This window comes from Mesoplodon densirostris, chromosome 16 (assembly GCF_025265405.1).
Source record: "Mesoplodon densirostris isolate mMesDen1 chromosome 16, mMesDen1 primary haplotype, whole genome shotgun sequence".
Taxonomy (NCBI): Eukaryota; Metazoa; Chordata; class Mammalia; order Artiodactyla; family Ziphiidae; genus Mesoplodon; species Mesoplodon densirostris.
The window spans coordinates 29,236,557-29,251,608 of NC_082676.1; positions in this window are offsets into that span (position 1 = coordinate 29,236,557).

Consider the following 15,052-nt stretch of genomic DNA (forward strand, 5'->3'; position numbering starts at 1 on the left):
TGTATACATATAGCTGTTTCACTTCATTGTACAGCAGAAACTAACACAACATTGTAAAGCAATTATACTCCAAGTAAAAAAAAAAAAAACCTCAGAAGACTCATATCCTGAGGGTAACATTGAAAATTGCAAAAGCTCAGAAAAATCAGATCTGGCTGAAATAATCTAACTAAAATAGTCGGTCCATGTGAAATTTGTTCCTTATTAAACATTTATGGAGGACTGCCACTGACAAATTTTAGACCTGAAAAATTCTACCATAGAAAATTGAACTTGCTAGTGGCAATGCCTTCTAGCCAAACACGCCCAGGAATGCAGCTGTAATTGACTAAGTTGGGTTTATTACTTGTTGCAGCCAGTGAGAACACACACCACAGGGGAACTATGGAGTATCTCAGATAAAGGGTTAGAAAGAAACTATTATAGGATTTGAGCTCTGGTTGGTTGATTTGGGGAGGGTCTATGAAAGTGGGGTTTGCTTTAGATTGGATGCTTTAAGAAAGCAGGTGCAATTCTGTGACTGGGTAACAATAAATCTAATCTCTAGGGAAGGTGAACTACAAGGAGGATAAAACTCTAATTTTTTTTTTTAATTTTTATTGGGGTATAGTTGATTTACAATGTTGTGTTAGTTTCAGGTGTACAGCAAAGTCAATCTGTTATACATATATCCACGCTTTTTAGATTCTTTCCCCATATAGGCCATTACAGAGTATTGAGTAGAGTTCCCTGTGCTATACAGTAGGTCCTTATTAGTTATCTATTTTATATATAGTTGTGTGTATATATCAATCCCAATCTTCCAATTTATCCCTCCCCCCCTTAACCCCGGTAACCATAAGTTTATTTTCTACATCTGTAACTCTATTTCTGTTTTGTAGATAAGTTCATTTGTACCCTTTTTTTAGCTTCCACCCATAAGCGATATCATGATATTCGTCTTTCTCTGTCTGACTTACTTCACTCAGTAAAAACTATAACTGATAAAGAAATCACAGTCACTCATTTTAGCCAAGAGAGGGGGATGTTTGGTATTATGTGGGTGAGATAGTGACAATGTTTACGTCTGTGCTTAGATAAAATTGTGGGGTAGCCTAGCTGTGTCTCATTTAAGGATGCTGCCAGAGTAAGCTTGTCTGAGATTGGTATTCTGTGATATTGTTTACGTTCAGTAGGAGAATAACATGGCCAAGCTATGTCAAGCCAGCTTCTGAATGCCAAAGGCTGGTTTTTCATTTTTGTTTTTGTTTTCAGTAAAATGATGCTGACATAAGAAACTTCACGAGAGAAACTAAAGTAGAACTCTATATACAAATTACTAAATAAGTAAAATGTTTATTGTGAAGTCTACATGTAGAAGAATCACTCAGAGAAGATAATTTCCATAAAATAAAATGGGACTGGATACTGTTTGACTACATTGCGTTAAAAAAAAAAACTGATCAAAGAATTAAGTTGGCTTAATGGCATTGGCTCTGGAAAAATTCTTTCGCAGCAGTTTATCACTATTGATATAATCCCAATTAAAAATGATTGGATTCCAGTTTTGTTGGGGGTGTTAATTTGCGTCTTTGGAGAGCAATTTGGCCGTATCCATGAAAATTGCATTTGGCTTTTGACACAGCAATTTTACTTTTGGAAATTTATTCTACAGAGAAAACTGCACATGTACACAGAGGTATATTCAAAGGTATTACTACAGCATTGTTTGCAGTAATAAAAGATTGGAATAAAAATGTCTTCCAGTAGGGGACCGGTTAATACTTTCATGGCACATTCATGCCACTGAAAACTAAGCGGTCTCTAAAAGGTCAGGCGGTCCCGCAGCGACAGGCATCATCAGTTCACCCTCTTGCACCCTCACCCCGCGATGAGAAGCCAAGAGGCCCCGAGAAGCGTGTCCCTTCCCCAAAGCAGCTCTCCACCTCACAGCCCTGAGAGTCTTGCTGCGGCTGTGGTCGCCGTCTACTACCCGTAGCAGGGAAGTGGGGGAAGCGGGGAGCGGACCTCGAGTCACTTGTGACCCGAAGCGCCTCCGTTGCCCGCATCACCATGGCAACCGGGGGCTACCCCGCACTGATGGAGGGAAAAGGAGGACCGGAGCTGAGAGGCTTCGTCCCAACCACCCCTGCAATCCGGAGAACCAGGGAGTCTCTGCGTCCCTCAGCTCCCGCTCTTCTTGCAGAGCAGTGACTGCAGCCCGGCGGCGGGAGCCGCAAGGAGCTCCCCCAACTACCGGGAGACGAGAGTGCCTATACCGGGGTGGAGGAATCCGGACCTCCGCCTCCAGATCCGGGGTGCTCCCAGGCCCCCACCGGACCCAGCCCCTTGCGACTCGTCTCCCAGGCTCCGCATCACCATGGCAACCAGGGGGCGCTCGGCCGACTTTCGGGTCCTGGGCGCGCGCCTATGGCCCCGGGACCCCGCCTCTTCCGGCTCTTCTTGGCTGCGCCGCATCTCCGTTGCAACTCGGGGTAGAATGCTGCGGGCTTGCGCCGAGTCCAGGGTAGGCAGCTGGGCAGTGGCCTGGCGTCCCAGGGAAAGAGACGGAGAGTGGCAGACAGGAGGTGTGGTAAGGGAAGTGAGGGCGAAGAGAAGAGTGCAGAAACTTCAGGGAAGTCGAGGTCCTTTTTCCCTGGGTATGGGGAGCGGCGGGGGGCGGGGATGGCAGTCCGGGTGTGGTGGTCCCGGCTGCGAGGGGGACGGGACCGGGGCCGGGCAGCGGTGCGCTCTCTGCTTCAGGCCGGGTTCTCCCGGGAGGACCTAGATGGGCGGGGCCTGGGCTCCGGGTCGGGCCGGCGGCAGGGGTGATAGCGGCTCTCTGTGCGCCGAACAACCCGGCGCAGAAATCTCCGGGTTGAGGCGCGGAGATCTGGAGAGGCCGAGGGTCCTCCTCACACTCAGATCTGACCCCGGCGCGGACCAGGTTGAAGATTCCATCGTGACACTCCGTGTCCTGGAGCGAACAGGTCTCCGCCCAGCGCTCGGTCCTCCTCGCGCCCAGGCTGTTATCAGCTCTCCCGCTCTGCACGCTGCGGCTTACCTACGTGGTTAAAAGCACGCGCTCTGAGCTGAGACTGCTAGGACTGGTTACCCTCCCCAGCCCCACGATCTTCATCTGCAAGTGGTGATAATGATAGTAATTATCTTAGGGTTGCTTTGAGTGTTAAACGAGATAATGGGACTTGAACAGTTTCTGGCACACGGCAAGTGCTCGGTAAATGCTACTTATTCGGTGACCTTGGGTAAGTTACTCTCTGTACTTAACCTTACCTCGCTGAAAAACTGCAGATAGTAATAGTACCCACCTAACACAGTTGTGAGGATTATAAGAGTGAATATTTGTCAAGTCCCTAGAATAGTGCCAGGTGCACAGTACGTGCTATATAAATACTCTCCATTATTACCATGATTATAGTATTGTTATCACTATAATCATCTGTTCACCCATGGTTGCTTATAAATAGGAATCTGTCCTGCTGCCACAGTGATTTTTAGCTTCTGGCTAGATTACAGATATATTTGCCCACATTTCTCCTTTTTCCCTCTCAAAGTTTTTCAGCCTTTCACCTGGTGAGAAGAGGCAGTGTGATGTCCTTAAAAGATCACTGGGCTGTGAACCAGTTGGATTTTGGTGTTTGTTATGCTACTGTTTCTTTGTGCGACCTTGGGCAGATCATTGACCGTTTCCTCATCTATCTTTGGGGCTCTTTCAACACGGGCACCTGGTATTATTTATACATGTTTAGCCTTTCCTAGTAATATATTCAGTAAAAATTAATTAGCACTGTATGTCAGCGAGTCTCTAGAACAGTAGAATAGAAAGTAGCAAGTGCTGTGAGGAAGTTACAGATGAGATACTGTGGGCATTGTGAGGAAGGGGAGTAAATTTCTCAATTTATACTTTGTATTTCTAATAGAAATGCCAAGAAGTTTGGGGTAAAATGAGGATGGTTCCATCCCTCCACCCAATAAAAAGTCTAGGACATGAGACCCCCATTCCCCCATCTCTGTTGGGAGCTGTGCAGCTAAATGCATTCCTGCCCACCACTCTAATCTGGCCACTGCTACGGATTCCCAGCCTTGGACTCCTGGGCTGACCTCCTCTGCCAGCTGCAGCAGGAGCATCTGGTAATAGTATTTTTCTTCCTTTGTTTTCAGATATCCTCCCTTTACTCACCTTAAATGTTAACCCACTAGGTCAAATGGTAAATAAGCCATGTTTCAGGGAGGTCACAGAGAATTGGCTTTGAAAGTCAGAGGGGATTTGAGCCCGTGTGACCTTGGATAAGTCTCTGAGCCTCAATTTCCTCATCTTTGAAACAAGGATAGTGATACCCATATGAGATACTGCACTTAAAGGGTCCAGCAGTACCTGGTACAGAGCAAATCCTCAAAAAATGTTAGCTGCTCTTTTCATCGCCATCATCATTGTTAGTATATTGTTAGCTTACAAAAGGCGGGACAATCTTTTATAGCCTTTGTCCTCTCCTTATTGCCTAGCACGTAGAAGGGGCCTAGCAAATGTTTGTGGAATGAATGAGCGAATCCACGCAGGAAACTTTAGTAACAGTCGGTTTCACATTGCTCTGACTACTAGCAATTAACATTTGTTGAACATGTGTTCCAGGAACTGTATTACGTCCCATTACCTCGTTTAATAGTCAAGTTCAATGACCTTGTCTAGCCTTCTAGTTTGATTCCTGAAGCATTGGTGTCATTGATTCACAGTCCAGAAGCTGACAGTGACATCTGCTGCAGATTTCTGTATTATTTTCATAATGAGGTTGACAAGAACATTATTTCTGTGACGTAGGCTCTGCTAAGAGTCTGGTGTCATGCTGACGTCAGGCCCTGTGTACTCATCTCCCCAAGGGTGAGTTGGCTTCCTTGATGCAATTTCCTCATCCCTTAGTGGATTGCTTGACATTACACTCCTGAGACAGCGGGGCTCAGAGAGAGTTTATCGCTGCAGCCCTTCCGCTGCATGGGCCCCCGTTTACCAGGACAACATCACACGGCATCAGGTTCCCCCTTCTACCTCTATGGCCGCTTTCAGAGCAGTGCAGCAGCCCCAGGGAAGGTCTTTCTGCTCCTGATCCTCTCACAGTATTTGACTTTTGGGTTAGAGAATCCTTTAGGAATCACCTAACCTAGTGCTTTTAATACTGTTCTGTGGAGGGTTTGGGGTTCAAAGGGCCCCTTCCCCCCACCAGGAGCTGCTATTTTTGGGAGAAGAACTACAGGCAGAGTTTGGGGCATCCTACCTCTGATTCAACCCGAGTGAGCTCTGTGACATCTTTTCAATATTGAGGAACAAGTCTCTTTTCATCACACAGGAGAACCTTTAGTAGCAAGTCAGCCCAGTCATCAGACAGAGGCTTTGAGCAAGATATTTATGCATTTAGCTCTTCATTCACCTCATTCCCAGACTCTCTATGAGGGTGTTGGGGACCCAGCCATGAACAGAAGAAGCTCCTGCCATCAAGTAGCTTATATTCTAGTGGGAGGAGACAGACAATAAAATATGTGCCATGGAGAGCCTCTCCGAGGAGAGGAATTGTGAGCAGAGACCTGAAGGAAGTGAAGACTGATAAATGGTGAAAGAATGTTCTGAGCAGAGGGGTGGCTGTGCGAAGTCGCTGAGGTGGGAGACCAGAGTGGCTGGCGAGGAGGGAATGATGGAGCCAGTGGAGGGAGCAGGGAGGGGTGGGGTCTGCTCCAGGACCCTAGAGAGTGTGGAAAGGACTTTAGATTTTCATTCTAAGGGAGACAGGAAGACATTGAAGGAGTGAGAGCAGTGGGGTGACATCGCCTGACGGATGGGACCATTCCGGTGACTGGGGAGTGAATAGATTTTCGGGAGGAGACCAGTTAGGAGGCTTTTCCAAGAGCCCAGGTGTGAGATGATAGCTTGGACTGGGGCGGTGGAGAGAAAAGGTGAGAGGCACTGGATTTGGGATACATTTGGGAAGGTAGAGCTTAAAAGTTCTGCTAATAGTTCCATGTCTTGTGGAAGAGAACGAGGAATCACGAATGACTCCAAGGCTTGGGCCCGAGCACCTGGGTGAAAGGTGCCATTTACTGAAGAGGAGGGGCGACAACAGACACTGGTCACAGTTTGCCTATTCAGCTCTCATGGTGGAAGAGGGGTGATGTTAGAAGGTCTGAGACCTGAAGTGGGTGTTAACTGAGGTTTTCTTCCCATAGTCGTGATTTTCCTGAGAGCACACAAGCTGGACCTAGAAGCTGGGTCAACTGATCCCCAGTGCTGAGGCCTCCTGGTGGCTGTTCGTATCGACACACTGTCACTTCTGTTGGCTCCACTTCAGGTCCAGCGGCTAGGACCAGAGGCAGGAGGCCACCTGCGGTGCCTTCTGATGCTCGGATGGCTGGTGCTGTGAAGAGCTCAGGTGTGCAGATTAGCAAGTGGGCTTTTCTTTTCTCCCAGTGGCATACTTGAAGGAGAATCGGGCAAACCACAGTACATTCAGGAGAGGATGTTCAGAACGGCCAGGCCACTGAACACCGCACCCTGACCGGGGACAGCCCAGAGAACTGGGATGTTTGCCTGGAGAGAGTCAGTGGGGCTTGAGGGCACACTCTGAGAGTGTGCTACTGTGTTTGCTGGTTCCAATTATATGTAGTTTATGGTTTTCATTATTTAAAATATTATTCATGAATTACAGTATAATCCTTCTGCTCTTGTTGGTTTGACCGCTTCCCCCTGGGTGGGAGGCGTGTGAGCCTGAAGTGAGGCCCGCATACCTGTCACCACAGCTGTGCCAGCATCTAACTGATGTGTGTCCCCAGTCCGAGAGTTGGCACAGCCTTGGGGCTCTAAAATTTAAACTGGGTTTTTTTGAGCTCTCGACCTAGAAGGAGATGAGCTCGTTCCCATATGGGCCTGAGATAAGGTGGGGGCCTCGCCGGAGCTGGAGGGAAGTCGAGGGAGAAGAGAGTGGGATGCGGCCGGAGGCTGACGTGGCCACGGAGGCCACACTCGGGCCGGCCGCAGGCAGAGGGCCGTCCTGTGGAAGCTTTGCTATCAGCTGGGAACATGGACAAGTAACACCACCTCAGGTGTCTTTAACAATAAAAAGCAGGGTTTGGGGACAAAAGACGTGGGTCCTGATCTCAGGACTCGGGCCCACGGGGCCTCTCTCCCTCTTCCTCAGTGGGTTGGCATTTATTCTCACGGCCACAAGTCATCCGCCCTCGTTCCTGGCGTCCAACCTTCATTCGAAGCAGCAAGAAATGGAATAGGAGATGAAAGGACAGAGCCATCTGGGTCTGTCTCTTTTTGCCAGGAAAGCAAAAACTTTCTCAGAACCCCATCCTCCCCCAACCCCAGCAGCCCCCCCTTGGCCAAAACCATGTCCCACGACTCCCCCCACACAAAAGAGAGGCTGGAAGGTGAGTGTTTCGCTTTGCAGCCTTTCCTGTAAAGGCAGATGAGGGAGATGGGTAGGGCAACGCTGGCCAGTGGAACTCGAACTCGAGCCAGGTATGTAATTTTAAATAATCCAATAGCACACTTTTTAAAAGGTGTTAAAAAAACAACCCAGCGGAAATGAATGTTTAAAATAGGTTTTATTTAATTCACTATATCCCCAAATCATTTTAGCATGTAATCAACATACAAATTATTAATGAGAGAATTTGGACTTTTTTTTTTTTTGTATGAAGTCTTCCAAACCTGGTGTATTTAGCACATCTCATTTTGGACCAGCCACCCTTCAGGGCTCAGTAGTGCACGTGACCAGGTACCACAGGTGTGCATAGCATGCTGAGGGAGCAGACCAACAGTGCTTGCCATAACTGTTTTGTTCCTACTAGTCTTTTCTATAATTGTTTTCCTTTTAATTCTCTCAGTTGAATTTGGAAAATGCCACCTTGTCTTGGCCTGCTGAAGAGAAAAAAGAGGATTTTGGTTTGTGTTAGAACGAAAGAAATACACAAGGAGGGAGGTGCAAGTCAGACTTTGAGAACCATAGGGACGGGGTCGTTGGTGGTGGGAGGAAAGGGACAACAAGAGGTGGGCTGACAGCCGTGATGATAAAGGTAAAGTTCTTATCAAAATCAAAACTTGAGTATTTTGTGATTATAGAAGTAAACATTTTGTAAACTGTTAAAGAATTTCAATCTAAAATGGAGCCAGAGGATATAAATTGTAAAATCTCACACATGTGCCCTCAGGAAAACAAAACCTAAGGACCGAGAGACTGATTTCCTGTAAATGCCTGATTACAGAAAATTGATAATATTGGCATTTTCTTAAATGATAGGCACTTGGTCAGGGGTTGCCTCATATCAACCATGGGAAGTTTGGCTTATGGTTTCCAGAGGCATGAATCATGACCCGGGTCGGGGTTGGTCTCAAAAAACAAGCTGAGGGCTTCCCTGGTGGCGCAGTGGTTGAGAGTCCGCCTGCTGATGCAGGGGACACGGGTTCGTGCCCTGGTCCGGGAGGATCCCACATGCCGCGGAGTGTCTGGGCCCGTGAGCCATGGCCGCTGAGCCTGCACGTCCGGAGCCTGTGCTCCACAACGGGAGAGGCCACAACAGTGAGAGGCCCGCGTACCGTGAAAAAAACAAACAAACAAACAAACAAAAAAACAAGCTGAACTGAGCTTTGTATGGTTGTACTGGTTTTGTCTGCTCAGAGAATCTTCAAGCTGGTCTCTGTTTTGTAACTGACTCTAAGTGAGCTCTCCTTTCTTTGCTTTCCTGCCCTCAACACCTGTAGCTTGCTGTAGTCTGTGTCCTGAATTACATTTCCTCTGCTATTCCTGAAAAAGCTCATCTTTTTGACAGCTTTGAGCTTGGCTCAGTTTAACTCTTTATTTAGGCCGACAAGACTATGAGGAAAACAAAAGTGCCAAAAATAAAAGGTACTATAATGCTAGAGATAATCCCTGTTAATGGTATATTTTATTTTATTAATTTTTTATGCTTATATATGCATGTATACTTACATTTATATTATCTTCTCAAGACTTGGTACTAATTGGGACTGCTGATGATTGAAAGAGAGTATTCATTTCATGAGTAAGAACTTTTGTGGTCTCAACTCTTTTTTCCTAATACTGAGCATGAATTATAACAGCTTCTAAAAAGAGTGAGTCCCTTTCTCTTGCCCCATAGTTGGACATCACTGAGCTAGATTATTTGGTGGAGGAAATACTGTGGAAAGAAGTACTGCCTGTGGCCAGAGCTGGTATAAATGACCTTTACGACTTCTTCCAACCTTAATGATCTATGTATGATGCTTATCTCCTTCTGACCAGTTGTCCATATGAAGTTTCTGTGCTGATTCTGAAATGTGGTCCATACTGCTTGTCTGTGCTCTCAGGAGGCAGGGATATGGTGACTTCCTCAAGGGCTTTTCTCAAAGTGTGAATCCTTTTGAGGTAGAAGCAGTTCTCCCAGAGGATAGAAATTGTATCCTAAAATCAGCATTGTGTTGGTCAGCTCTTAAATATATTTGCTGATCTTCTGTCTAGTAGTTCTGTTAGTTGCTGAGAAGGGGTGTTAAAGTCCTCAACTGTAACTGTGGATTTTTCTGTTTCTTCTTTCAGCTCTCTCAGTTTTTGTTTCTTGTATCTTGATGCCCTGTTGTTTGGTGCATAGACATTTAGGGTTGTTATGTCTTGGCGGATTGATTCTTTTATCAGTATGTAATGTCTCTCTTTTTCTCTAGTGATGTTCTTTGCTCAAAAGTCTATCTTATCAGATATTAATATAGCTACTCCTGCTTTTTTTTTTTTTTTTTTTTTTTTTTGTGGTACGCAGGCCTCTCACTGTTGTGGCCTCTCCCGTTGCAGAGCACAGGCTCCGAACGCGCAGGCTCAGCGGCCATGGCTCACGGGCCTAGCTGCTCCACGGCATGTGGGATCTTCCCAGACTGGGGCACGAACCCGTGTCCCCTGCATCGGCAGGTGGACTCTCAACCACTGCGCCACAAGGGAAGCCCTGCTTTTTTTATTTTTAATGTTTGCATGGTGTATCTTTTTACATTCTACCTATGGTTAAACTACCTGTGTTTTGAATTTGAAGTGAGATTCTTGTAAGCAGCATATATTTTTATCATTTAAAAAAATCTGTTCTGCTGATTTCTGTCTTTTGACTGATGTGTTTAGACCATTTATGTGTAAGATAATTACTGATATGTTAGAGCTTTGGTCTACCATTTTATTATTCATTTTCTATTTGATTCCTCTGATTATCATTTCTCTGTTTCTCTTTTCTTGACTTCCTGTGAGTTTCTTGAACATTTTTTAGAATTTCATCTTGATTTATTTATAGTGTTTTTGAGTGTACCTCTTGGTATAGTTTTCTTAGTGCTTGCTGTCGGTGTTACATTATGCATATGTGACTTTACCACTTCAAGTAAAGTGTGGAAACCTTACTTTCATTTAGGTCCCTTTACTTTCCCTGTTTTTAAATACCATGTACATGGGTATCAGATAGTGTCTTATATTTGTTTCAATCATCAAATATCCTTATAAACGTCATGAAGAGAATATTCTATTGTATGTAACCATATATCTGTTTTATCCATTCTTCCTTCTTCTTTCCTGATGCTCCAAGATTCCTTCTTTTATCATTTCATTTCTACTTGAAGAGCATCCTATAGCAGTCTTTAAGGGTAGGTCTGCCAGTGTCAAATTCTTTTAGCTTTTCTTTGACTGAGGATGACTTTATTTCCCCTTTATTCATGAAGGATAATTTTGCTGGACATAGAATTCACTGTTGACAGCTTCTCTTTTAGCACTTGAAAAAATGTGGTGCAATTTTCAGCTGACGTCCGTGGATTCCGATGAGAAATTTGTCATTCAAATTGGTGTTCCCCTATAGGTACTGTGTTGTTCCTCCCTGGCTGCATTCAAAATTTTATGTTTGTCTTTAGTTCTTAAAAGTTTAATTATCATGTGTCTTAGCATAGATTTCTTTAGATTTATCCTCTGGATTCACTCAGCTTCTTGAATCTGTAGGTTGTGTCTATAAAATTTGGAAAATTTTTGTTTTCAGCTATTATTTTTTTTGGATACTCTTTTAACTCCTCTCTTTCTGGGACTCCAGTGATTAATGTTGGCTTTTTTGTTATTATCCAACCAGAGCCTGAGGCTCTGTTCTTTTTTTTTTTTTTTTTTTTTCTGTCTGTTTTTTCTCTGTCCAACTGCTTAAATTCTTTTGGTCTGTCCTCAAGTTCACTGATTCTATCCTGTCATTTCCTCTCTAATATTGAGACCAGCCAGCAAGATTTTTATTTTTGTTATTGCATTTTTCAGTTGGTTTTTGCATTTTGCATTTTCATTGGTTCTTTTTTATGATTTCTTTTTTTGCTGAGAATTTCTGTTTTTTCATTTGTTTCAAGAGGATTTATAATTAGTTGTTGAAGCATTTTTATGACAACTGTTTTAAAATCCTTGTCAGGTAATTCCAACATTAATTTATCTTGATTGGTATCAGTTGATTTCTCATGCAAGTTGTGATTTTCTTGGTCCTTGGTGTAATGGATTTAAAAAAAAATTGTTTCCTGGACATATTGTCTATTATGTTAGGATACTTGAGTAGCATACTTGATGTCCTATTTAAATTTTTTAATTTTAGCAGGCATTCACTGTGCTTAGGTTTAGCACACAGGTCCTGGTCTACTTTGGTGGGCCGTGGTTTCAATGGCAGTTTAATTTTCAGAGCCTTTGCAGTGTTATTTGGGTCTGCTTTGTTTATCTGATGCTGTTCCCATAGGCCTCTGCTGGAGCTGCCTATGGGGGAGGAAGGGGTTTTCCCAGACTGGGGCCACTGGATGTCTCTCAGATGGGGAGAGGACAAGGCCCATGGGGACAAAGAGGCTTCTTAGGCCAGGCACTTGCTATGGCAGAATCCCTCGTGTCAATATCACCTGGCTACCCCCATTTTGGGTGGGGGAATGGAGTTTCAAGCCCATAGGGACAAAGATGCTTCCTGGGCCAGGCTGCCTGTGGTGTTAGAGACCCTCCTGCCAGTACCACCCACCACCACAGTATCCCCTTGATGGGCTTGGAAGGAGTCTGAAGCCCCGTGGAGAAGTGGAGCACTTCCCCCAGCTTCACTTTTTGTTCAGCAGGGCTCCCAGTCTGTTCCACTTGCTAGTACTGCTGGGCTCCCCTAGTGCTGATGGAGGGATTCTTGCTAGATCTGAGGAAGGAGTGAGCTTACCTGGGCTGCCTTCTGTGGCTCAGTTGGGGGCTAGAAATGCTGGGCCTAGGGCGCCTTCCATTTGGTGGGGGGATGTAAAACAAGAACTCTTCAGTTACTTCTTGTACGAGCACCCTGGCCTCCTCCCCGCTTTCCTTCTTCCCTTGCTCTGTGTGCAGTAATTGCTTGTTGAGTGACCCTCACAGGTGACCTGGTATTGTGCCTGGCACTTTACCTGGCTCTGAAGTGCTCTGAAATTGTACCCTTGTATGATGACTTTGAGAGTAAAGCCCCACTAGCCTTTTCAGAACACATGGCTAATGGTTGTATCATGTTCAATTACAAGCCTGTGTTTGATGGCTGGACAGGTCCCTTTTAGCAGATGCCAAGAAGGGGGTGGGGGGGAAGGAATGGAAAGTTCTTCCTCATTGTTCCATAGGTTCACAAAGGTTCTGGGCTGCCCTCTAAGTAGAATTTCTTTTTCCTCCCTAATGTGACTATTTCATAAGAGCCAGGAGGTTTAACATACTCTGAGTTCTTATGGACACAATTATATCAGACATCTTGCAAATTTCCTGCCATCATTTTTGGCATATTTTTTATCTCCAATAAAAGGTCTAGTTGTCCATTATTAACACAGAGCTTCCTTCCTTTAAAATATTTATTCACAATATTTATTTAATTCGTATTTTGGGTTTGATTTTGTTAAAGGGCTGTGACAAAATAGGTGTCCTCCACCCAGTGTGGCCTTATCTGTTGGTGTGAATCCTTCCTTCTCGCCCAGCTTGCTGATTACTCCACCTGTGAAGCCTTCCTCACCTTCCTGCCCAGTGTCCTTGCCTTCCTCACTGTGACATCTGAACCGGGAAGTTATATACTGTTTTGCTCTCTCTCCTGCAAGGGCATTTTACTCTCGCTTAGTGTTTTGTTTAAACCCATTTAGAATAAAATCCCAAATCTTTTCATGTTCTAAAGGGCCTACAGGATGCCGCTACCCTGTAATCCCCTCCCCCCCAGCCCCCCACCCCCGCTCCTCCCTCCTCCCTCCTTCCCTCTGCCTCAGCCATACTTCCCTTCCTGATCCTTGCGATGTCAAACACACACACTGTTGAATCCCAGCTTCTAGAACCATGCCTGGTGCAAGAGGCACTCAGTGAGGATCTATTGAGTGCATTCATTTATGGATTTAAATAAAGTTTACTATCTTGCCATCAGAAATGTAGTGTGTTTATTTTAGAACCTTAGGAAATACAGAATAGTGGGAAAACCCTTACATAATTTCACATTTGAGAGGGAAAACATAACTTACACTCTTTTTAAAGAATATTTCTTCCCAGTCCTTTTACTATTTATAGTATTTTGGTTGGTTTGTTTTATATGGTTATATTCATAATATATTTAGTGTAGAATTTGATCCTTTTATGTGTGTATGCCTTGCTTTTTCTGTTATATTTATTTATACTGCGTCTTATTTCAAAAATGATTTGAGGCCCTATGAGGTATGTAAGTACAGTATTTCGTTCTATTGCCCTCAGCATGCAAGCCTGTGCTTTACCCCTGCTATGTGCTTGTGGAAACTTGCTTTCCAGTGGAGAGCAGATGCACACTGTATCTGACTCCAGGAAGCAGCCAGGACCTCCCAGCTGTGCCCTCCGCATAGTGCCGTTGAAAATGAGTTTGTCTCTGGTCCTTTGTATCCATCTGAATTCGTCTCTCCTTTCTGGAGAAGGAGTGGCCTCCCTCTAGACCAGATTAGACTCATTCCCTCCTGCAGATGTGTGTCACCAAAGGTGCTGTTTGCATGTGAAGCATGCTAAGCCCCAGCCCAGCAACTGGAAGTATCTGGGCCTCCTTCCTTCCCAAGCCCTAGAGGCATACACTCCGGACCTGGACAAAACTGCCATCACCCTCCACCCTACCAAGCGCCAGCATTCTGTGGCTGGGAGGTTGCAAACAGGATGACATGTAGGTTTCTCAGAAGCCAGGGCCCTAAAATAGCGCTTATAGTTACTGGTATAAGTGTTTACACCACACTCCCTCTGCCACAGGATCATTACACAGGTTGTTCTCTGCACACACACACACACACACACACACACACACACACACACACACATCCCTACCTGCCCCAACCTACTCCCCCATCAGATCTCAGGTCTGATGTGATTTCCTCAGGGAAGCCTTCCCTGCACCCTGGGTTCATCATGTGACCTATTAAATGGCCTCCTAGCAAAACACTGTATATCCGCCTTTCTTGCACTCATTATAGTTTATAGTTAGGCATGCTTTTGTATGTCTTTGCCCCCCCACTAGACTGAAAGCTCAGTGAGGGTAGGGACCATGTTTACTCTTGTTCACTGTCTCCAGTGCTTAGACGGTAGTGCTCAATAAAGATTTTCCAATGAACGAATGAGTGAATGAGTCATGAACGTTTGCGTTGAGGCAGTGAAGAGTACTGCTTAAGAGAGTGAGCTTTGGAGCCAGATATCTAAGTCAAACCAGCTATATGACCACATTTCAGTGCCACCATTTCCCTGTCTGTAAAATGGAACTGATAATACCACTTCTCTGGTGGGGTGCAGTGCGGGTCAGATGAGGGCCTCTGTGTAAAGACTTCAAGCAAAGCCGAACTCACAGTGAGTCCTTAATATCTATTACCTATTATCATGACTACTATTTTCTACTCTTTTTGCCAATACAAGCATTGCTGTAATGAATATTCTTTTACATATGTCTTGATATACTTTTTTTTTTTTTTTGCGGCATGCGGGCTTCTCACCGCTGTGGCCTCTCCCGTTGCGGAGCACAGGCTCCGGACGTGCAGGCTCAGCGGCCATGGCTCACGGGCCCAGCCACTCTGCGGCATGTG